Raw genomic sequence first — 8715 nt, 5'->3', positions numbered from 1 at the left:
TTTTTTTTTAAAGATTTTATTTATTTATTTGACAGAGAGAGACACAGCGAGAGAGGGAACACAAGCAGGGGGAGGGGGAGAGGGAGAAGCAGGCTCCCCGCAGAGCAGGGAGCCCGATGTGGGACTCGATCCCGGGACTCCAGGATCATGACCTGAGCCGAAGGCAGTCGCTTAACCGACTGAGCCACCCAGGCGCCCTCTAGTTTTATTCTTTATTTTTGTATTTTATATAAATGGCTTTTTCTTTGCATCTCCATGTAAGTTTGAGAATCAGCTTGTTAATTTCAGGGGAAAACCTTCTGGATTTTGATTGAGATTCCACTGAATCTGTAATTGGAGAAGAACTGATATGTTTACAATATTGAGTCTTCTAGTCCATAAGCATGATACATCCCTCAATTTATTTAGGTCTTACTTAATTTCAATTTGTTTAGATCTTATTGTAACTCGACACAAAAATGTTACTAAAAATTGGAAGTTGAGATATAATTCACATACCATGATATTTGCTAGTTTGAAGTGCACAATTTAGTGGCTTTTTAGTATATTTATAAAGTTGTAAAATCAGTACCGCTATCTAATTCCTGGTTATTATTATCACTCCCCAAAGAAACTCCATACCCGGCAGTAGTCATTCCTTATTGTCCCCACCCCCCCAGCATTTGACAACCGCTAGTTACCTTCTGTCTCTATGGATTTGCCTCTGCTGGACATTTCATATAAATCAAACAGGGGTGTCTGGGTGGCACAGTCGGTTAAGCATCCAACTCTTGGTTTCAGCTCAGTTCATGATCTCAGGGGCACGAGATCGAGCCCTGTTTTGGGCTCTGCAGTCAGCGCGGAGTCTTCTTAAGACTCTTTCTCTCTAGGGGCGCCTGGATGGCCCAGTCGTTAAGTGTCTGCCTTTGGCTCAGGTCATGGTCCCAGGGTCCTGGGATCGAGCCCCGCATCAGGCTCCCTGCTTGGCGGGAAGCCTGCTTCTCCCTCTCCCACTCCCCCTGCTTGTGTTCCCTCTCTCGCTGTGTCTCTCTCTGTCAAATAAATAAATAAAATCTTAAAAATAAAAAAGACTCTATCTCTCCCAAGGAGCGTCAGTTGATGGACATCTAGGTTGTTTCCACGTTTGGGGTATTCTGAATAATGCTGTGATGAACATCATGTGTAAGTCTTTGTGTGGACAGATATTTTCAATTCTCTTGGGTATTTTATACCTAGGGGTGAAAATTGCTGGGTCATCTGGGAACTCTATCTTTAACTTTTTGAAAACCTGCTAAACTCTTTTCCAAAGTGGCTGCACCTTTTTTTCCCTGCATTCCTATCAGCAACGGGAGAGGGTTCTCATTTCTCCACATCCTGGCCAACACTTGTTACTGTTTGTCACTTTGATTAAGTTATCCTCATGGGTGTGAAATGGAATCTTATTGTGGTTTCTATTTGTATTTCCCTGATGCTCAATCGTATTTTGTATTTTCAGTGTAGGGGTCTTGCACACCGTTTGATTTTCGGGTATCCCCATTTTTCCAAAGTTCATGTCTCGCCGCTTCGTTTTTACAGAAGACTTCCATTAGCACCTGTTTTTATGAGCCAAAAGAAATCTGAAGATTTTCAGTTTTACCAAAAAAGGCCCGAAGCAAAAACACCATTCAGCATTGGTTTTGCAAGGAGCCATTAGGGAAGCAGTTCACCACCCCCCCACCCACTCCCCACCCCCCCTCCCCCCACCCCCACCCCCCACCCCCCCCACCCCCAAGCGGCAAGAGTCGCTCCTCCAAGCTCCTTCCCTGGGGCTATGCTCAGTACCCAGCTGCTAGAGCTTGGAACTCTGCTCATCTGTGCTTTATCTAGATTTATTTTGTGCATCTGTAAGCAAGATGTGTCCTCAGGTATCAGAAAAGCCTAAGAGAGGTTATTTTTTGGGGGGTCTGGGAGCACTCAAACATGTTTCCATAGAAACGAATGGTAATTGTTCTTTACAGGATTTCGGCTTACAAAAGTTCTCATAGTAACACTCCACTTGTGCATAGTGGGGGAAACCTGTATTCCTAGGAAGTTGATGTTTTTGATGGTCCTATAGATGGAGCATAGATTTTATGTTTTAGGTTCACAGCAAAACTGAGTGGAAAGTTCAGAGGGTTTCCATATATCCCTTGCACACATAGCTCCCCCCACTATCAACAGCCTGTTTTATCAATCAATGAAACTACATTGACGTATTATTGCCCAAAGTCCATAGTTTACATTAGGTTCACTCTTGGTGTTGTACGTTTTATGGGCTTGGATGAATTTGAAATGACATGTATCCACCATTATAGTACCATACAGAATAGTCCCACTGTCCTAAAAATCCTCTGTGCTCCATCTATTCATCCCTCCCCTCCCACCCCTGGAAACCGCTGATCCTTTTGCCGTCTCCATAGTTTTGCTTTTTTCCAGAATGTCACAGGGTTAGAATCATACTATATGTAGTCTTTCCATATTGGCTTCTCTCAGTAATATACATTCGAGGTTCTTCCATGTTTTTCATGGCTTGATAGCTCGTTTCGTTTTGGCTATGAAGAATAGTCCATTGCCTGGGTATGCCACAGTTTATTTATTCATTCACCTGATGGACATTTTGGTTGCTTCCGAGTTTTGGCAGTTGTGAATAAAGTTGCCACAAATATCCACGTGTAGGTTTTTGTGTGACCTTAAGTTTTCAGTTCCTCTGGGTAAAGACCAAGGAGTGTGATAGCTGGATCGTATAGTAAAAGGATGTTTAATTTTGTTAGAAATTGCCAAACTGTCTTCCCAAGCGGCTGTACCATCTTGCATTCCCACCAGCTGCGGATGAGCATTCCTGTTGTTCCACAGCCTCGTCAGCATTTGGTGTTGTCAGTATTTTGGATTTTGGCCATTCTAATTGGTGTGTAATCTCATGATTGTTTTAATGTACAATTCCCTAATGACATATGATGAGCATCTTTTTAAAAAAATAATTTTACTTCTTAAGTTTATTTATTTATTTTTTAGTAATCTCTACACCCAGCGTGGGGCTTGAACTCACAACCCCGAGATCAAGAGTCGCATGCTCCATCCACCAACTGAGCCAGCCGGGCTCCCCAGTTCCATTAAGTTTTGCTTGTATTTTGAAGCTCTGCCATTCAGTGCATACACATTTGGGATGATTGATATCTTCCCGATTGAAATGTCCCTTTTATTTCTAGTAATGCTTCTTATCTTAAAGTCTACTCTGGGACAGCTGCAGCAGACTCGATTGGTTATCGTTTGTGTGGTATGTCTTTCTTTTTTTAAAAGATTTATTTATGAGATGGAGAGAGAGAGCATGAGCAGGGGGAAGGGCAGAGGGAGAGGGAGAGAGAGAAACTCAAGCAGACTCTGCTGAGCGTGGAGCCTGACGCGGGGCTCGAATTCATGACCCTGGAATCATGACCTGAGCCGAAACCAAGAGTCAGACGCTCAAACAACAGAGCCACCCAGGCGCCCTGTGTGGTATGTCTTTCTATCCTTTTCAACCTTTCTGTGTCCTTATATTTAAATCGTGTCTCTTGTAAGTAGCACATAGTTGGGTTGGTTATTTGTATCTAGTTTCACAATCTTATCTTTCACTTGGAGTAAAATAAAAAAACCCTGCATATTTCAATTTAATCGGAATGAATGGATTCTTTGAAGTTGAAGATGGATTCCCTCTCTGCTTTCTCCCACCTCCCCTTCTTCCCACTTCTCTGTTATTATTGCTTAGATTATTTTTGCTTTGTTGGAGTTTATAACATTTACATTTTGTGGGTTTTTTTTTTCCACCCTAACTTCTTCCCTTGTTTAGTTTTAATTCTACAGTGACGTGGATTTCGTGCTCGCCTCGGTCCCCACGGCTTCCCCATTTCTGAGGTCATTGCTTTAGTTCTGTCTCCTAGGTGGCTGCTTGTCCTTACTGAGAACCGTTCTAGGAAGGGCTCAGACATGCCTTATGTTTATTATTTCTCATCTCACCATACAGAATCACCCCAATAAAGTTAGCAACACGTAACACAGAGCAAAGCCAAGTCCAGCAACGACACCATGTTCCATAGCGTTCACTTTCACTTCACATCGCCTTTCATTTGTCTTAGAAACGGTGGCCGGGAGGGAGACCTCACTCGAAAAAGTGGTTTCCACTTCACCTCCAAGAAGTTGGCTAAAATTAAACTTATCTCAGCATGGGCTGCTGAGGATGTGGAAGGCACCCAGCGCTGGCGGGAGGGTAAAATGGGGCTGGCATGGGCAAGGCTGTTGGCCCAGCAGATCACCGAGGCCCAATACGGGTGACCCGTGACCGGGCCAGCCTACTCTTGAAGATGAATCCAACAGAAACGCCCGGATATGTTTATCAGAATGCTCCTGAATGTTCACAGCAGTGGTGAACCCCAACAGGAACTACCCAGATGCCCACCCCACAGTACGGTCACATAAGAGCACCACTCAGGACTGAGAACAGACAATCTACAAACACATGTACCCGGCATGAAAGAATCTCACTAACGCAGGGTGCATGAAAGACTCCAGAGACAAAAGAGCACGCGCTGTATGAGTCCCTTCATGTGAAGAACAAAATTGCTGAAACTCAGTCCATGGGGATGGAGGACAGAAGAGTAATTGCCTCTGGAGGGGGTCTTGACTTGGCATGGGGAACACTCAGTACCTTGATTGGGGGGGTGATCGTCCGGGTGTACACATAAGTAGAAATCGACTGAGCTCACGCTTAAGATCTGTGCACCTTACTGTGTTTTATACCTGAGTAAAACTATTTGCCAAGCTTTAAATGAAGGCTTGAGGCAGAAGGTCACCTCCACCCAGGACACGGAGACTGAATCTATGGTACACGGGCTTCCTGGCTGACACCTCGATCCAGCCCCAGTCATCTGCAGTGATGGAATAAATTTCCCCCAAATGTCTAGCAGAACGCTGCCACTCCTCCATCTAGAGGGGCCGTCTATGCCCTGTCCCCGCCCCCCTCTCCCAAAACCTGAGCAAGCTTATGACTGCTTTGACCAGTGGAGGGTGACAGAAGTGACCCTGGCTGACTTCCAGGGCTAGGTCATAAAGTGGGATGGCTTCCCCTGACTCTCTTTCTGACGTGTGTCTTTGAAACTGCTGTGTAAGGAAGCTGGCTGTCCCAATGCCACCATGCCCTGGAGACAGACCATGCAGTGAGCCCGCAGAAAGAGAGAGGTGCCTGAGGAGCCCCGGCTGCCCAGCCTGCACTGCCCTTTCACGTGTCCCAACAGATGCCACGTGAACAGAGACCAGCTACCCCGCTGCAGAGTCACAAAGCCAAATAAACTGGTGGTTGTGTTTCATGTTGCTGTGTTTGGGCTGGGTTGATATGCACCAATAGGCAACTAGAACACCCAGTGACTTCCTTCCCCAGGGCTTCCTCTGGGCCCTCTCCACTCCACTCGCTCCAGCTGCACCCAGGTACACTCGGTTCCCTCCTGCAGGAGCAAGCGAGTTCCCCGGTCTGCGTGCAGAAATCTCTTCCAATCTCCCAGGCTCAGCTTCTGCCCTGCCTCCTCCAGGAAGCCTGCCTGTCTGCAGTTTTGGGCAGTGCTGACGAGCAAGCTGATGGTGATAATGGGGGAGGCAGGAGGTATATGGGAAATCTCTGTACCTTCCAGTCAGTTTTACTGTGAACCTGAAACTGCTCTAAAAAAAATAAAGCCTATTAAAAAAAAAAAAAGAAAAAAAAAGCAAGTTGACTCCAAAAGTAGATTGTGTCTGCATTAAATTCCCAGATCTCCCACTTCCCAGCTGGGTCCCCTTGGGCAAGTTACTTAGCTTGCAGCCTCAGTTTCCTCATCCATGAAATGGGGTGGTAATAGTGACCACTTCCCAGGTCTGTCGTGAGGATCATCTGTGGAAAGCCCTCAGAATGAGTCCAGCACACAAGAAGCATTCTACAGCGTTGGGGAGTGGGAGTGTTATTATTGCCCTAGGCACTGGGGTCCTGTCATTTCTGAGCTCTGGGAGCTTACTCAGGGTGTCAGATGCGCGGGACCCTAATACATATTATTCATTTGCTCGTTCATTTGTTCTCCCCATATTGCTGCTGTATTAGCTGTGTACCCGGCACCGAGCGGGGCTCTACGGGGGCAGGGGTGCCGAGGTGGACACACATTTGCCCTTAGGGGCTTACATTCTATTAGGGATGGATGTGGACAGATGCCTTGAAGAACTGACAGATTTTCATGAGAGCCCTAACGGGCAACAGTAGGAGGGAGAGACAGAGAAATAATGGGAGGGTCTTGCCACAGGGCAGACAGGGAAACCTCTCTGAGGAGGGAACATGTGAGCAGAGAACTCAAGGGCATAGAGGGGCCAGTCATGAGAAAAAGGGAGGGAGGAGCATTCCAGACAGACTAGGGCAGGGGTTCCTTTGGGGTCCAAGTGTGCCGGCACTGAAGCCAGGATGAACGTGGAGGTGGGGCGGCAGGATCTGCGGGTCGTGGGCCTTCCCAGCAGACAGAGCCCTTGCACATTGCAACAGCCAGTGCTATGCTGAACGCTTCTTACACGCAGGGCACTGTGTGTGTTAACTCCTTTCATCCTCAGAATAGCCCTATCTGATTGGTGCCATTATCCTCCCCATTTTACAGATAAGGAGACTGAGGCACCAGGAAAGGGCTTTGAATGCAGGCAGTCTGGCTCCAGAGCCTGTGCCGTGCCGCAGTTTCATTTTGTTCAGGCCCGCCCCACTGCACGGGTGGGGGAGATTAAGTCAAGAAAGGAGGTTCCAGCTCCCCAAAGTCCAGTAACAAACGAGGAGCAGAGTAGGGATTTCAACCTGGTTTCCTTGTCCACACGGAGGCTGCTCATTCTCGCAAGAGCTTGTTGAAGTCAACAGTTTCCTGGTTGGGACCGGGCGGTCTGCCCATAACCTTACCTGACGGGCCTCCCCTCTGGGCTTGCGTGAGATGTAATGAGTTCAGAATCCAGCACAGGGTCAGAGCTCCCTCTGCAAAGCCAGTGGGATGATTATTCACCAGCCTTCTGGGCAGGACCGCCCACTCACCTCATCTCTACCCCTGAGGGTTCTGAGTCATGGGGACTTTGGTGAGCGGGACTGATGGCTTGGAATGGTGCAAGTTTGAGCAAGCGAGAGGAATGAAGGGCCCTTTGGGAACATAAGGTGAGATTTCCCACCCCTGGGCCTTTGCACTGGCTCTTCTTTCTGCTGGACCGCCCTTCTCTGTCTTGCCTCTTCCTGAGTTTTAGTTTTTAATGCCCCTGGGCAGAGTTGAAGATTCCCTATTCCTACCGCTGCAAGCAGTTTACTCTAAGGTGGTTAGTCCGGGGCACCAAACAGCGTTGCTCCAAGAGACTGGGAAGGCGACTGTGTTGGCCGGTGGCAGGAGGCTCCTACAGGGCAGGGCAGGGCAGACCCCCACCCCTCCAGGCTTAGCTCAGCACCAACAATATTGCCCATGAGGCTCCATGTATCTTAGCTGTTTCCTCATCTGGAAAATGGGGCTAATAGGAGAAGTCCCACAAACCCCAACAAATGGGTTTGTTGATTTAAGGAGCTATATATTCTGGAAAACAGTTGTACATAATAAGTTCCATACATAATAAGCGCTCAAAACCGTTGGCTATTGTTGTCATTGAGCGCCAACTCTGTGCCAAGCACTTTACATAAAGTCATTTATTTAACTGGTTTATTGTCTCCACTCTCAGGCCCACCCAGCACGATGACCTCACCGAAGGGGCAGGGCTAGGATTTGGCTCCTCCTAGTTCCCCCCTCCCAGCTGGCACCCCTGGCAATTTCTAATGCGCAGAGAGACAGTATTGCATGTGCCAGTAGATATGGGTATAGACCTTATCATGGTAAGTGACCGAGAGTTTCCCAAGGGGGAAGGGGGGAGTATGGACGCAGCGTTTCTCAAACTTACTTGATTTTGACCACAGAACTACTCCCAAGCATTTCTGGATTCAGCCCCTCCTCTGGAGGAACACCCTTTGGGAAACATGGGGCCCCTGGCTCCCGTGTTCTTCAGTGAGACTTCATGTAGGATGGTAGGATCTCTGAGAAGGTGGCCGTGACCTCTGTCCTTTGTTGCCCACGCAGGGGCTGCCAGGTGCCAGAGCTGGCAGTCTATCTGGGGACAGCGAGGCCCAAGAGGACAAGCACTTGGTCACTCGCCCAGGTCAGGAGCAGGCCAGAGGCCCGGCTGGGATCAGGATCGAGTGCTCCCAGGCAGTGCTCCCACACGGAGGGTGCCAGCGGCCCCACAGCCCAGCAGGGCCGTGGAAGTGCTTTAGACCGGGGAGGCCTCTGGGGTTCTGTAAGCACTGGAGCCCTGGCCCCTCGCTTCACGGTCACGGTGCAGACAGGACTGCGATTGGGTGTGTGGCTCTGCACAGAGCCCGTGCGCTGTGTGCGTGGTCGTGCGGGACCCCGGTGCTGTGGGAGCTCCGTGTGAGTACGCCGAGTGCCGGCGGGACGCGCGTGCCGGGGTGCGCCGCGTGCGGGCGGGCCGGGGGCCGGTGTGGCCGCCGTGCGGGCTGCGCGTCTGGGCAGCCGGCGCCGCGTGCCCCGGGGAAGGTGTGTCCCGGCGCGGGCGGGGGGCTGAGCGTGCGTGGTCGCTCCCTGCCCCGCCCGGAGGCCGGACAGGTGTGGGCGGGCCGCCGGGACCCCGCGGGGCCGGGGCCGGGAGCGCCGGCGGGAAACAGGAAGCGGGGGG

Source organism: Leptonychotes weddellii, chromosome 5 (genome assembly GCF_054177405.1).
Source record: "Leptonychotes weddellii isolate Sample4059 chromosome 5, ASM5417740v2, whole genome shotgun sequence".
Lineage (NCBI taxonomy): Eukaryota > Metazoa > Chordata > Mammalia > Carnivora > Phocidae > Leptonychotes > Leptonychotes weddellii.
The sequence above is the reverse complement of the archived record's forward strand: the minus strand, read 5'-3'. Positions refer to the sequence as shown.